Source organism: Equus quagga, chromosome 7 (assembly GCF_021613505.1).
Source record: "Equus quagga isolate Etosha38 chromosome 7, UCLA_HA_Equagga_1.0, whole genome shotgun sequence".
NCBI classification, from domain to species: domain Eukaryota; kingdom Metazoa; phylum Chordata; class Mammalia; order Perissodactyla; family Equidae; genus Equus; species Equus quagga.
This window is the reverse complement of record NC_060273.1, coordinates 71,011,376-71,028,330: the sequence shown is the minus strand read 5'-3', so window position 1 is coordinate 71,028,330 and position 16,955 is coordinate 71,011,376.

The following is a 16,955-nucleotide window of genomic DNA, read 5'->3' as shown; positions in this document are numbered from 1 at the left end:
TTTCAAGGGACCCCAGTTCCTCAACCGTAACAACAAACAAGGCTCACCTTCCCACCTAACATCTGGGTCTTGCACATTGTTAGCCAGCCTTCCCATCCCCCAGTTGCCCGTTGGCATATGATACCACGCCGCTTCACCCAGGAAATTCTTAGCACGGAGAGAGGAGGTCAGCGGATCCAGAACCCCTGTGATGATGAAACAACGACTTGGCCAAGGTCACCCTGTGACAGATTTAAAAATGAAATTCAAGCTTGGTGCCTGTCTATTGGCGTCTGTGGAGGACCCCACTGGGTTCAGAACCTGACTTGGATTGCCTTGGGAGTGTCAGGTTCATAACATGCTTGAGGAGCTTAGCTGAGAGTATTCTCTTTTCTTTCCTTCTTCTAGAGAATGTGGTTTGGCTAGGGGTGTAACAGCCATTTCCCAGGCATTCAGGCTTGGGTTGGTTTATTTCTGGTGCCCAGGGTGGGGCAGGCCAGGAGACTCAGCTAGCAGGATTCCCTATCCTGCGGCTAGGAATAGAATTAGGAAGCGCCCCGTCTCCCACTGAGCCTAGGCTGTGATTGCAACAAAGCCTGGAATAAACATAGATCATCAAAGCAGAAGGAGCCCTCGGCAAGGATGACGAAGTCGATAATGACAATGACAAAGAAAATGACCACAGTGACAGCAGCTAGCATTTATTGAAGCTTGACCACATGTCAGGCACTGTGACAAGCATTTTACATGGATTAGCTCACATAATCTAATCTAATGTTAACATTGCTGTCACGTCTGTACATTTGAAGAATAGAGGCACAGAGTGATTAATTCACTTGCCCTAAATCATACAGATTGAAGGTTGCAGAGCTCAAAATCCAAAGTCTGACCTCAAAAACTCGGTTTAAAGATATTCTTTTAAACAGCAGAAACGTTTTTTCCAAATGCAGTCTGACTCAGTACCTAGATATCTAGAAGCCAGTTTATAAAATAGACAAAAACCAGAAACTACTCTGGTTGGACAGGGAACTGACAAGAAGAGGGGACAGGGGAGCCGCACTGTCTTGGCCCCTCCCCCACACTACCCCCAAAGTGGGAGGGGTGCTTCTGCAGAACATAGTTGTAAACCACTGGTCTATCATCACCACACTCGCTCATTTTTTTTAGAATAGATACATACGTTTTGACACATTCAAAAAGTAACATATAGCAGTGAAAAAGATGCGCTATCGCTTCATGAAGCAATATGGATGAATTTCACAGATATGACACTAGTTAAAAAGCTAGATGTGAAAGAGTATCTAATGTTTGTTTTCATTTGTAGGAATTTCAGAAACTGGCTAAACCAATCTATGGTGACACAGGACATAAGAGCGGTTAGCTTTGGGATCAGCTCTCATTTTAAAAAGTAGGAAAACAAAGGTCTGAATCAAGAAAATGACGTCTGATTTATAGTCAAGTGAATTCAAGTTTCTATCTCCTCAAACATTTTTACAGATGCCACTTTTTTTTACGTTTATTGAAACCCTGCTGCATGCCTGGTACTGTCTTCCACAAAGCATACAGCAATAAACAAGACAGACAAGATCGTGCTCTAGTATTGTGTACATTCTAGTTGGGGGATACTGATCCTAAGCAAATGAATGGCATGCCAGAGAATGGCAAAGGATCTGTAAAGAATTAAAATAGAATGATAGTGAGTGAGTGACTGGGTGGCTACTTCAGATTAGATGATCAGGAAAGGACTCTCTGAAGAGGTGACCACCAGGCTAAGACCTGAGGGACCAGAAATGACCAGCCATGTGACAAGGAAGAGGTATTCTAGGCTGAAGGACCAAAGTGCCAGAGCCCTAAGTTGACAAGGAACTTTTTCTGTTTGAGGAACAACACTTGGTTATTATAGTGGAGCAGAGTGTGCCAGAGAGGGTGGTACAAGTTGAAATCAGAGTGGTGGACACAGGCTAAAATATGTAGGGCTTGCTAAACTGTGGGAAGAAGTTTGAATTTTTTTCTAAGTTGAGTAGGAAAGCCGTTAAAGGATTTTCAGCAGGTGGGAATGGTGACATGCAGTGATTGAGTTTTGATAAGTTGCCCCTGCCCATTGTGGCAAGAATGGATTATAGCAGAGCAAGCGTGGAAGAATGAGGACTTGTTGGAAAACTAATGCCTAAATCCAAGCTAGAGGAAACAGCAGCGTGAACTAGGGAAAATGAGGTGCCTTCAAGATGTAATTTGGAGGGATTTGCTTATGGATCAAATATAAAGGAATAAGGGAAAGAGGACTCCACAACAACTCCCAGACTTTTTTTTTTTTTTTGAGTTATTGATAGGTTACAATCTTGTGAAATTTCAATTGTACATTAATGTTTGTCAGTCTTGTTGTAGGTGCACCACTTCACCCTTTGTGTCCACCCCCCACCCCACCTTTCCCCTGGTATCCACTAAACTGTTCTTGGTCCATAGTTTTAAATTCCTCATATGAGTGGAGTCATACACAGATTATCTTTCTCTTGCTGGCTTATTTCACTTAACATAATTCTCTCAAGGTCCATCCATGTTATTGCAAATGGAATGATTTTGTTCTGTTTTGCAGCTGAGTAGTATTCCATTGTATGTATGTACCACATCTTCTTTATTCATTCGTCTGTTGATGGGCACTTAGGTTGCTTCCACGTCTTGGCTATTGTAAACAGTGCTGCAATAAACATTGGGGTGCACAGGACTTTTGGGATTGCTGACTTCAGGCTCTTTGGATAAATACCCAGTAGTGGGATGGCTGGATCGTATGGTAGTTCTATTTTTAGTTTTTTGAGGAATCTCCATACTGTTTTCCATAGTGGCTGCACCAGTTTGCTTTCCCACCAGCAGTGTATGAGGGTTCCTTTTTCTCCGCAACCTCTCCAACATTTGTTGCTATTAGTTTTAGATATTTTTGTCATTCTAACGGGTGTAAGGTGATATCTTAGTGTAGTTTTGATTTGCATTTCCCTGATGATCAGCGATGATGAGCATCTTTTCATGTGCCTATTGGCCATCAGTATATCTTCTTTGGAGAAATGTCTGTTCATGTCTCCAGCCCATTTTTTGATTGGGTTGTTTGATGTTTTGTGGTTGAGTTGTGAGAGTTCTTTATATATTAAGGATATTAAGCCTTTGTCAGATATATGACTTGCAAATATTTTTTCCCAGTTAGTGGGTTGTTTTTTTGTTTCAATCCTGTTTTCATTTGCCTTGAAGAAGCTCTTTAATCTGATGAAGTCCCATTTGTTTATTCTTTCTATTGTTTCCCTTCTCTGAGAAGGCATGGTGTCCGAAAAGATCCTTTTAATACTGATGTCAAAGAGTGTACTGCCTACGTTTTCTTCCAGAAGCCTTATGGTTTCAGGTCTCACCTTTAGGTCTTTAATCCATTTTGAGTTTATTTTGGTGAATGGTGAAAAAGAATGGTCAATTTTCATTCTTTTACATGTGGCTTTCCAGTTTTCCCAGCACCATTTGTTGAAAAGACTTTCTTTTCTCCATTGTATGCCCTCAGTTCCTTTGTCAAAGATAAGCTGTCCATAGATGTGTGGTTTTATTTCTGAACAACTCCCAGACTTTTGATTTGAAGAACTTAGAGAATGCAGAGCACTAGGAAAGAGCAAGTTGGAGGTAGGAAGATAGAAGCAAAGAGTTTGTTTTGGCGGGTCCAATTTATGGTGCCCTCTAGACATCTATAAGGAGAAGTCAAGTGTTCAATTGGATATAAGTGTGGTTCAGGGGAAAGGTTAAGGTTGAGATTAGTTATAGGAATCCTTGCACATGCATAATAAAGCCATGGGACTAGATGGGCCCTCCAAATAGAGAGGAGACAGAGAAGAGAAGGAGGCATTCAAATATCAAGAGAGAATGTAAAAGGAGCCAGGAGAGCCCTGAGAAGGAATGGCCAGAGAAGTATAAGGAAACCAGAAGAGCATGACTTCATAGCAGCCAGGAGAAAAAATATTTCCAGAAAATGGAAATGATAAGCCAAGGGGTCAAGGAAGATGAGAAGAGAGAAGGGATTTGGATTTAGCAATGTGACAAGGGCGTGCTCAGTGGAATGGCGGGGACAGAAGCCTGACTGCAGTGGGTGGAAGTGACTATGAGATGAGAAACTAGAGAGACAGTATAGACGACCCTTTCAAGAAGATTTTTGTGGAAGGGAGCAAAGGAATTAGGTGATAAGCTAGAGGAGGGCACAAGACCAAGGATGCTCTTGTTTCTGATTTGCCTTGCTTTGAACTGGGGACATTTGAACTTGTTTCATGCTGATGGGATTGATCTAATAGAGAAGAAAAAAGCAGAGGTTCAGGAGGAAAAGGGAATAATTTTGGAAAAAATAGTCCTTGAGAAGAGAGGAGTGGAGGAATCCAGAGTGCAAGTGGAAGGGCCTCATTTTTCCTTAAGGGATGATACTATTTTGGGCAAAAAAAATTCACATGATGCAGGACTGCTCCAAGCATCCCTGGCCATTGTAGTTCTTCCAGTCATTGTGGCAACAAAAGGAAAAAATAAGTCCCTACATGTCTCCAAATGCTCCATGTGGGGCACAATACTGCTCCATCGAGAATCAACTAACAACTGCCTACCTGCCACTCTGCCCTGCCTGACGCCACCGCTGGGGACCCAAGTCTCAAGGCAAGGTAATAGGGTTCTTAAAATGAGGAAGGGACACATTTGTGGAAGTTTGAATTTGAGGAGCTGGAGGAAGGGTGTTGCTGCAAAGCTCTGGGGACCCTGGAATCAAAACCAGCAACCAGCAACCAGCACAGCCCAGTGTTTAAGCTCCTCTGAAGTCTGCCTGAGAAGCATTGCAACCTTCCAGTTGGAGTAGCTGCCCCCTGGCCTTCGGCATTTAACAGTCCATGGCTCTGCTTCAGGCTATGATAGAAGAACTTGCAGCTTCCACAGGAACAACTAGAAAGCTGGATAAAACACACAATAAAAGAAAAAATCTGTTTGAAGCCATAAAAGAACAAGCAGGGCTTGAGGAACCAAGATCCTAGAGAGAAGAATATGAGCCCCCTTCTGCGTTTCCCCTTGGGGCATTTGTTGTGTAGAAGGGATCAGAGCAAGAAACCAAGGAGAAGGTGTTTGAGAAGCTTAGCAGAAATTTTAGCAGTCTCGTGGTGCTAGGGAAACAAAAGTGGGCGTCCAGGAGCAGGCAAGGCAAACAGGTCCTGATAAACACCTCGAGTCTCTCAGAACCCCCAGAGGGCCGTATCCTAGGGACGGAGGTGAGGCAGAGGCTGCCTCACAAGGGCTGAAATCCTGCCTTGACACAGCTGAGTCCCTAACCGGACTGAATTCCTCCAACTGCCTGCCAGAATAACAGGCAAATCTGTAACGTTTTGTGCACTGAATACACCATGCTTACCCAGAAACAGAACCAAGAGGAAAAAAGACACTAGAAACCAACCCGCACGTGATGCAGACATCGGAGGTCTCAGACACAGACTTTCAAATATCTGTGATTAATGTGTTCAAGAAACTACAGGACAAGCTGGAGAATTTCACCAGAGAATTGACATCTTCAACATAAATCAAAAGCACATTCTAGAATTGAAGGATCCTATGACAGAAAGGACTCTTACTGATCTATGACCACATTCCCTCAGCGTCTGTGCTTTGGCACTCCACATTGGGGGGAGGGTGGGGAAGAAACAGAAGAACTGACCAACATTCCCAAGAGGCTCCAAATCCTTCTGCTCTCCCAATACTACTTTGGAGCCCTGGACATGAGGCTTTCAAGTTGGCATGAGCAGTGGTTCTCAAATGAATGCCCCAAAACACCTTGGGATGTCATGGACATGAGTCATGAGTCACTGAAGGAAATGAGAGGTGCAAGGGCTTACTTTCACCTACTGGCTGACATGAGCTGCCCTGCAGTGAGCTCATCCAGGTCTTTTATATCCAATATCCAAATCCTCTTTCTAACCTCAGTGAGCAGTCATACCCATGCCTGGAGTCCATTTGGGGCTGGGAAGCCTCCCAGTTTATGAGGCAGCTCGTTTTTCTCTCTCTGAGATGCTACCTACTAACACCTCCTCAGGGCTCTTGTCTTCAAGTGTCCACACTCACTGGTCACATGGCTGTTCATGATCTGGTCCTACCTGCCTCTCCAGCCTCATCTCCCCATACCCCTTACACTCTACATCCAAGCCACATCAATTTCCTCCAGATCCTCACTGTAGCAGGCTCTTGTCTCCAAAGCTTTGCATATGCGACCTTCCCATCCAGAGTGCTCTTACCCACCCATCCTTGGCTCACATAATTCCTATTTAACCTCTGGTCTTAGCTTTGACACTTTCTTAGGGGGAAGCTTTTAGTGACTCCCCTCACCCCCAACTTAGATTAAATATCTCTCATGTTTTCAATAGCACCCCATACGTCCCCCATCATAACAAGTGCCACCCCGGTTTGTAACTGTCCTGTGCCCGTCTGTCCATAGCTACGTGTAAGTAACGACCATTGCTTGTGTTGCTCAGTGTAAGATAGAGCCTGCAGAAGAAGGAGCTTAATAAACACCAATGATAAATAAATATGAGTGAATGGTGAAGCACTCAGCACAATACCTGTCACAAAGGAGGCATTTATTCATTATCTCTTGATTTGAGCACATAATTAGGAGTCCAGAGACCTGGGGCAACTCCTCGATCTGTGATTAACTCTGGGATTACTGGGGACAAGCAAGTCACCTCCCTTTCTTGGGCCAATTTCTCTGTCTGTAAAGGGAGAGCATGGGGCTGGCTCTCAAACAGCCCTTCCAGCTTTCCCGTCCATCCTTCTGCACTCCGGAGCACTCGTGCCAGCTAGGGCCCCTGCAGCGAGGATGAGAAAGACCCAGAGCCCTGTACCATGGGGCTGTGTTGGCAGCACTTGCAGATCCAGCTGCTGGCTGCCATCCTCTCACTGTGAGTCCACTGTCTGCAGCCAGTTGTGAGAATTGCTGGTAACTTGCAGGAACATTCTGAGAAAATGCAAACTTCACTCTTCACCGACAGGGGTCCTGCATGAAAGGATCCTCAGGATGAGGACTGGGGATCCACACCTGGAGCCAAGTCCCAAATAAATAAGACTTCAGTTCTCTGGGCCTGTGGATCCTGTCCTTCCTAAGGAGACGCCAAATGTCTTAAATGGATAGCCACCAACTCCAAGCGCAGTATTTCCTGACCCCTTTGAGATTCCATTTCTTCTATGCTGAGTCCCATAGTGGCCAAAACAAGTTTAGAATAAGCTACCTGCCTCCAGATCTAGAACTTTAAACAGGCCGCGTGACGTGGCAGATGGAAGTGCTTCCCTCTGGGAAACGCAGGCCGAGGTCTACACCTGCCTCTGCAAATAACTAACCCATGACGTGACCCTGAGAGTGGCCCTGTCCCTCTCTGGGCCTCAGTTTCCTCACCTTTGAAATGGGGGTGTTCTCCAATTGCCCCTGGCTCTACCGTCCTCACATTCTATGAAAACTCTGAAGATGGTCCCTGACTACCTTGAAAACACAGCCCGGAGGAACGCAATAATGGTGATGCCCCCATCTTTGGCCCGCTTTGCAGGTATTTACAGCACTCTTTCACTACTGTCGGAGTGAGGCCTCCTGTGGCATCAATTAAGGGGTTCATAGAATAAACGAATTAATTTATGTTTCTTATAAAACATTGGGCTCCCAAGCTTGTAAGACAGGGTCAGAGAGCATAAACTTTATTTAGTAAGTACAATATACTCACCATATCCTTTACTGAGACAGACCGGGGAAATTGCAAGGGCACCAGCTGCAGGACCAGGCGTTCCCGATGCTGATCCCAGCTCAGGCTCAGCCTCCGTCATGTGGCCTCGGGCAGCCACCTCTTCACCTTGACCTCAGTTTTGCCCTCTGCACAATGGTGTCTCTAAGTTCTTCATGACTCTGCTATTCTGGAATTCTGTTACGTAGAATGAGTCTTCCCAAAGTCGTGCGGGGCTTTCCCGGGGAGATGTCATTGGCCTTTTATTTGTTTGTTTTTTTGTGGTTTGTTGTTATTGTTATTGTGTTGTTTACTCTGCTGCTGCCAGGGCGGTGAATGCTTCAGGCAGATAATAAGCCAGGAAACGTTTCTCATCAGTCAAATCAGACACTCACATCTCAGTAGGTGCATCAGATGCTCACTTTTATTAAAATGTCGTGAGGCCAACGCAGAGGAAGGCTCACACAAAGGTCCGAGACCCTGCTGCTCTACCCCAAGGTCAGAGAGCAAGTTCACACCCTGCTCACGGCTCCTGACCCACCACAGTTCCATCTTCCAGAGATGGACCGCACAGATGGTCTGAGCTCCAGATGGCATCTCCCAAACACTCATGAGGAAAGTCATTGCCTTTTGCCCCATTTCCTAAATCCAATGAGTGGAAAGTAAGACCCAAGTACCTGTGGGCTTTTGTGAAGCTGAACAATGACACCCGTGCTCTGCAGCCCACAGTGAGGATTCAGTGACAAGTCCACTTAGAAGGGAGTTTTAACAAGAAGGGAGGTTGATTGGATAAAAAGTAGGGAGGGTAGTAAGGAAGTAGAAGAGAGAAAAAGGAAGAACTGGAGGGAAAGGGGGTGTGTACTGCAGACCCTAAAATGACACCTAAAATGAGTGTCTGAATAAAGAACATGGAGGGTTCAGTATCCAGATAAGTTTGGACAATGCTGACTATTTTATCTCCCCTCTTGGAGATTTACAGCAGGCAGCAGCATATCAAAATCCTTGTAAAGTTCTGCAATTAAAAACCTAAGTTTTACCTACTCCTAACGCAACTTTTTGGCCACAGAATCTAGTTTTCTTGTAATTCTTATTAACATTCCTGGAATATATAGTCAGAAAAACAGGCCTAAAGGAAACCAGTACGCTCGAGTGAAGAGGCGGAAAGGGCGAACTGGTTCCTGATTCCAAGAGCTTACAAAATAGTGGGATACGACTTGCCTAGATGCAGAATTTGACAGGATTTAAAGAACAAATGAAGATAATGGAGAGGATCATTATTCCCCGGGTAAGTGAGACAGACAGAACACGTTGGGCATTCGCCAGTTAATCCAGAAGTTCCTGGGACATCTAGAACATACCAGACAACACGCTGGGCCCTAAGGATACACAGGTGAGTAGGGCAGACATAATTTTCACTCCAAGAGCTTAACTTCCAGCGAGGAGAGACAAAAAGTAAGTGCATAAGTAAGTATAGAATTACAAGCCGTGAGGAGCGTCCTGAGGGAAATGAGCAGGGTTCTCTGTAAGTTAGTGGGGACACCTGCTTGAGCTGGGGTCAGCAGTGATGGCCCTCCCGAAGTAGTGGCATTAAGTTTCAGCTTGAAAGATGAGAAGAAGCCAGACACGATGCAAATGGAGGGGAAGGATCAAAACCCACTTCGTGGGGCAAACTGGGGCTGCAGGCTGGGCCTTAGAGCATGAGTAGGTTTAGAGAGGGAGAAAAAGGCATTCAGTCACTTGTTAATTTAAGCAATGTGGTATTGAGCCCCTAATGCTATTCACTGAGCTAGGGATTCAGCCAGTGAGCAAGCCGACAAGCCTCTGGCTTTCCTGCAGCACTCCAGGCAGGAAGACACAGAAGCAACATAAGCGAATAAAGGAGAGAGGTCATTTCAGAGAGTGAAGAAAACAAAGCAGGATGACGGGATGGGATGGGGAAGAAGCATATTAGAAGACTTGATCAGAGAAGGCCTGTCTGAGCACTTGATATTTGAAATGAGATCCAAATGACAGGAAGGTGAGGGCTGTCTGGGGAAAATACATCCCAGAGAGAGGAAGCAGCAAGAACCCTGAGGTGGGGAGTGAGCCCAGGATGTTCAAGGAACCCAAGGAAGGCTCTAAGTGAAGGGAGCAGCATGAGGAATGACAGAGAGGGAGGAAATTTCCTATTTGTTTAAGTCTTCTTGTGGCTAAAATAGAGCCCTCGAGTATGGCAATGGAGAGTGAGACGCTTGCAGAAGTAGGCTGTGGCCACTTGAACAGCAGGGCAAGAAGATGAGACTAGTTCTTAACCTGTTTCCAACACCAGTACAAGACGTCGTTCCCAAGCACAGTGCACTCCTATGGACATGCTCGCGCTTTCATTACCCACCAAAATGCTTAGGGTGTAAGAAATTTCAGTAGTTTGAGAATAACTGTTAGTAACATCTCCATAAATGTTGACAGAATATTTCTCGGCTAAAATGACAGAAATTGCTTCTTGTCCCTCAATATCCATTCTCCCCTTTTTCAGTAATACAGCCACTCAATTTTAGGTAGGAACATGACCACATTTCCCAGGATTCCTGTTGCTAGGCTTGGCCATGTGACTAAATTCTGGCCCATGGGATATAAGCAAAAGTAGCAAAGTCAAGCTCTGGAATGTGTCCTTAAGGGAGGGAGGGCGTCCTTCCTTCCCCTCCCCCTCCCCCCTGCTGTCTGGATTGTGGATATGATGGTTGGATTTCCATGCTGGATCTTGAAGACAGGGGTCACCTCCAGGGATGGTGAGCAGAGAGGTGGAAGAAGCCTGGGTTCCAAATGACTATGGAGGTTCCACACTAGCCATAAATTGCCCCATGAAGTGTTTTCCATGACAGGGAAATAGACTTCTCTCTTGTTTAAGCCACTGTTCTTGTGGGTCTTTGTTAGACACAACTCAAGCTAGATGCTAACTAATACAGCCATATACCACAAGCTGTAGCAATGGATAAAATAAGCCTATTGGAATGCAAATGAATGAAAACGTGCATATTATAGAGACAACCTTGAACCCTACATATACATATACATATATTCTACATATACATACATTTTTAAGGCAAATCTTTCACAAACATAAGTACTTTTAAATATTTTTTTATCACAGGTTACTTGCAACACAACTCACAGCAGACTGTAGCATCATTTGTGTCATGACACTAAGAGAACTCCACGCAAAATTTGATTTGGTGAGTCCCTGGAACAGGGCCCAACCAACATCGCCAGAGCAGCTGGAACTGGGGTCCAATCAGAAATCATGTGATTCCCATCAAAAGAGACAAAGCCCGGGGATAAATCTTGGTTTCTCATAAAGTTAAACATAATCTTTACCATACTACCCAGCCATCAACTAGTAGGTATTTGCCCAAGGGAAATGAAAACATTTGTCCAAAGACTTGTACATGAATGTTCAGAGAACTTCATTCGAGTAGCCAAAAACTGGAAACAGCCCAGATGTCTATCAACAGGATAATGGATAAACAATTGTGATACATAACATGGAATGCTTCCCAGCAAATGAAAGGATTGAACTACAATATACACGGCTTCATAGATGGATCTCACAAACATTATGATGGTGAAAGAAGCCAGATGTCAAAGAGTACATTCTGGATGATCCCATTTATGTGATTGATATTCTAGAAGAAGCCAAACCAATCAACACTAACAGATGGCAGATCACTCATTGCCTGTGGCTGTAGATAGAAGTGGGGATTGACTGCAAAGGAGCACAAGGAACTTTCTAGAGTGGTGGAATTGTTTTGTATCTTAATTGGGGTTGTGATCTAACAAGTGTATTCGTTCATCAAACTGTACACTGAAAATAAATGTACTTTATCGTATGTAACTTGTATTTCAATAAAGTTGATTTTAAACTGCGTTTTTTTTAAATTACTGTTGACGCAAAATAACCAATAACCATTCTATACCTAAGAGAAATAAGGTGAGTTTTACTTGAGCCAGAGTGAGGATTACAACCTGGGAAGGCCTGAGAAAGCGTTCCGGAGAAGCATGGTTTTCAGTTCAGTCTTCCATCTCTTTAGAACAAAGAACATACAGGAAGCACACCCAGGACACAAATTAATCAGAGTTTCAAAAAGGCATTTAGTTGCAAATGAGCAGGTCAACATGATCCTGAGGTCCTGAAAGGGACTGATTTTGGCATTACCAATAGGGCTCGGAGGGGAAGTATGGGTTCTTATCTTAAGAGAGTGCACTCTTTACTTTATGATTAAGCAGATGTATGATTAAGCAGATGTAAGATGTATCTTAAGCAGATGTACGATGTAAGTAGACACTAAGTCTCAAAAGGAAGGCCATAAGTCAGGCTTCTCAGTTCAAGCCGAGTCAGTTTGAACCCGAATAGTTACCCTGTATACCTCAACATGTGAAAATCTCTTGTCGTTACCAAGCAAAACAGAAAAAAAAATGCTTTAGAGAAAGAAAGCAAACAGTGATTTGAAATAGGCACTCCAAACTTAATGTTAAAAGGGCAGATGTTTTGAATTGCTGGTATTTTCTTTGAAGCAAGCTGCTCTTCTCACGGACACTCTGCATAGCTGCGCTTTAAGAAGAGAAGCAGTGGGGACCGATTTCTTGAGAAAGCAACTCCAGAGCCACCAGCAGGCACCCGGGAGCCAGGGAGGGGATGCACTCACAGAGGGACCGGACTTTGCGTATGAGACACCCCTAGGGCAGTGCTTCTCAAATCATCGGTGGTGAAGGACCAGGTGCTTTTGGTTGTTTTTTCTTGTTTGTTTGTTTTGTAAAATAAAAAAACCACATGTGCTAGACATCCCAGCATGTCAAATTGCTGTGAAAGTCTCTAAACACTTCTTGGTACACAGGCTGGCCTGGTCACAGACTGTTAGCAAACATGCACAGACTGGCCCAGATGCTCAGAGCACTGCCCTGGGGGATCCTGGAACTACTTGGGATGCAATTTGGAAGAGACTGAGGTCTCATGTAAGCAGAGAGGGAGGAGCCAAAGACAATTAGGTTATAAAAATGAAGAAGGCCTTGTTTGTACACAGTGGACGGTGAGGTCGGAGGAAATGTGCTCATGAAGATTTCAGAACAGGTGCATAAGGTCAACAAAACACTGTTTTGGAAAGATTCGTCTGGCACACACACAGGATGGTGAGGAATGGAGAGGCCTGAATCACGGGATGGTTGAGGAGACTATTGCAACCAACCAGGTGGGAGAGAACTGGGATTAGCTGTGGAACTGAGAAGAGGGAGTGGAGGCCAGAGGGTGAGGAAGGGATTGAAGATGACCGATGACGGATTGGAGACGGGCCGAGGGCATGAAGACGGGGTCAGAGCTGGTCCTTAGACACAGGAGGAGGCGGGTATTCTGAGGAATGAGAGAGAGAGGGAAGAAGCTGGTGTCTGGGGCCCCCATCTTCTCTAGGAAATAGAAAGGAGTCTCCCGGGGGTGCCAGGGCTCCCTGCGCCTGGCAGTCTCCTGAGGGCTGACTCTGCCTGCCTTGGCCTCTGGCTCAGCAATCCTTGACCCACTGCTCTCCACCGTGCCACCCACAGTGGGTGACAAAGGGAGACAATCAGAGGGGGTGGGAGAAAGCTCGTGCCTCTGTGCATGCCATTTCCCACGCCTGGTGTGCCTGCTTCCTCCCGCCCACAATCCACCTGTAGTTCCTCCTCACCTTCCAGGCCCAGCCTAGATGTCACCCCAGCAGGATGTGTCACCCTCCTTGATGCTGCCATGGCATTCAACTGTGTTAGAACACACAAGTCCCCTCCCAGGATACCTGTTCACACGCAGATCTGCCCTGCCACACTGCAGCATCACCGTACAGCTTCTAGCCGATGTCTCTCTCAACCTCTAGCACCGTGCCTGATGCAAGTGATAAATGAGAGAGCACACCGAAGGAAGGACCCAAACAGGCAGGGAGGTTGCATGAAATGGGCTCCACTAACAGGTGTGGAAGTGAATGAGAGCCAGCAGCGACATGTGTTTTCTTTCCTCTGCCCTTTGATAACTATATGGTAACCATTATTTGAAACTCTAAACTTCCTCAATCCCAAATACTTTAGGGGCTCCTCTCTGAACAACAAAAAAAAACAGTGGACAGCTCATCAGAATAGAAATGATTCTCTGGGTTTAGTCAGCAGTGCCCAGAGCAGTCTCATCTTTAAAGGTCGTGAGAAGCTGGACTGAGGCTGGATCTGACCGGTGAACTGGGGAGTCACCACCTTTGGCCTGAGAACAAGAATCAAAAAGGAAGCTGGGTCATCCTTCCGATCCACTGGTCCTTAAGTTGCTGGTGTGGAATTATCACAGACACGGAGATGGAAGCCCAGTTTCAATGTGGTGTCGCCCACCCCTCGTGGAGGGGAGTCACCTGCCTGGGGTTTACGGTCGCATCCATCCTGTTGGGTTGGTGTCCTTGTCATAGAGGATATTTCGTGTTTTGAGTATCACCTCAGCCCACACCCCTTTAGCAGAGGGAACTATCCCGGCGATTTTCTAATCCAGAGAAGAAGCTTCTGCAGCACGGAGAGGAAAGAGATGGAGACCCCAGAGGGAAGTTACTAGAACAATCAGGAAGGCAAGTTTTCAGTTGGAAGCAGGGATTCCTGGACATGAAACATTCAGTGCTAAAAATAGGAAAGTTCTGGGCAAACTGGGATGGTTGATCAGCATAGTTGGAAGGGAACTTAGAGATCATTGCCCAACCCTCTTTCATAAAATATAGTCCCAGAGAGCGCAAGTGACCTGGCCAAGCTCACACAGAAGCCAGTGGCAGGGCTAGGACAGGAGCCCAGGCCTCCAACTCGCTCTGCAGGCCTTTCCTTCACGGCATTTTCTTAGCATCCTCTGGACATTTGCCTTCTTCACTTCCCTGACTACTGTTACTTATGTGGTACCACCTCAAGCAGGGGATTTTCCCTACAGCTGGTTAACTCCCAACTGTTAGACAGGAGGATGTTGCTGTTCCCCTACACTCCTGTTTCCATGACAAGAGAGGAGTCAACTTGAGGAGCCCCCTCAGAGAGCTGTCCGTTGTGTGCACCACAGGCCCTCTGCCCTGCCCAAGGCAGGCAGCGCCTCTGGAACTCTTTCCATCTGTTTTCTGGCAGCCTCTACAGTCTGTCTAAGTAAAGAAATGCTCTCATCCCAAGCCTGGACCAGTGGGTCTGCTTCTCTTTCTTCCCCTTGGGCCTCAAACTAGACACTAAGTCTCAAAAGGAATAAAATCCTCTTGTCCTGTACCACCCTTAGCACAACTGGGCAGGAGGAGAGAATAAATGCATAAGTTGACAAACTCAGTGACAAATGGTGCTGAGCTCCTCTGTCCACCTGCAGATGGCACCTTCGGTGTTCATCACCTCTCATTCCTTAGAGGGCTGAGTGGTTAAGTCAGCAAGCGATTCCTCACCCCAACCCTGCTGGAATTAGTGGTCGGAGAGTGTGAGGCCCCGCGGTGAGGCAGTCTGCAGGCATGTGGCAATGCGCGCTTCCCAGACAACAAGATCCGCAGACAGATGATAGCTACACCTCCAAAGACTCGCAAAACGAGCTTTCAGAAAATGAGCAACATCTTCTCCCGCCTCTCCTAAGCCCCGGGCTGTCTGTTTACACATGGTGTGATTTCCTCTCTCTTATCATGCTTGAAGCTGTTCGAGAATGTCACATTCCAGCCTTTCTGGGCCAACCACATGTCACAGCACAGCAGCCATCGTAATGCCACACATCCCAGAATGTGGCATTTCTGAACGAGTCAGGCAGGAGTGCCAGGCTTTCGAAAGCAAAACCTGCCTCCTCCTGCTTCATCAGGAGCCCCAGGGCTCGTCCCATCAGGTGGTGTGTATTTCAAGATTCTTGAAGGCAATGTGCAATTTTCTGTCCAGGTTGGTGAGTGACAAAACAGAGAAGAGAGACCACAATCATGAGTGTACCTCATCACTTTCTCATTTATGAAGTCCTTTCAGAGCCACACTCTCAACTGACTCTTGCAGTATCCTTGTGAGGAAAGCCGGGCTGGTAAAGCTCAGAGAGTGGAAGTGCCCCAGATCAAATGACCAAAGAAGGCCAGGCAGGCGGAGAAGCTGAGCTGTCGGAGTCCGACATACCTCAGGGCTATTCCCACTACACTGCCCAACGTCTGTCCACGCCACCCTCCTTTGGAAGTGGATGTGCTCGCTAATCCATGAATGTGCACTGGCAAACTCACAGGCGCTTTTCTGAAGCACTGAGGTGGAAGATTGGCAATAAAGCAAATGGGGATTTAAACGAAGATTAAATAGAACCGGGGTTTGGGAAAAGCAGAGCGTCGTGGCTGAGAGCCCTAGCTCTGCAGTCACTGGACTTGGATTCAAGCCCCAGGGCTGTCCCCTGCTGTGTGACCTTGCATAAGTCACATCACCTCTCTGAGTTTCAGTTTCCTCATCGGTGAAGTGTGGATAAAATTAGCACCTGCTTCATACGGCCGTGAGGATTAAATGCGCTAATGTATGCAAAAGAGTTTAGCACTGTGCCCAGCACAAAGTCGGCCCTTGAGAAAGATTTGCTGGGTAATGAACTGAAATGATGGGCGTGGCTGGGATAGGGAGGAAGAGCTGGCGAAGTCTGAAGCCAGGGCCCCTAACTTTTATGAAATGCTAGTGCCCAAACTTGCCAAGCACCTCCCCCAGACGATTGGGGTGAGAGGCGTTCTTGAAATAGCTGAGTGATTCTCCTTGAAGCCCCTCCAAGCCTCAAACACCCATGCCACTCACCTGCTCTCTTAGATACACCCCAGAGGCCTTCATCGAGGAGGAGCTCGGGAAAGGGGGTATAACCTCCGTACCAAAGACGTGTCTCCATGCAAAGAAAGAAGTGGACTAGCAAAAATAATTGGGTAGGTCTGGACCCATTCTACTCCCGAGATGAGACTTAAGAGTCGTGGCGTGCCTAGGCAGATAGAGACCACAGGGAGATGCTGCTTTGAGAACCCTGAGGCCCAGAGAGATGAAGCAACTTGCTCAAGACTGCACAGCCAGGTAGTGGCAAAGTCAGGACTGGAATCCAAGTCTTCTGATTTCCAGCCCCAAACTCCCTGCCACCGCCTCCCTAATTACACAGGCTTTCAAAATCATTAGGGCACAGAATTAGTTCCGCAGTAAGCTTTCGAAATCCCGGTGGGCCCTCCCACAGTTCCTCTTGAGGACAAAATTACTCAGGGAGAAAACTGTATTAAAAAGTCTTTC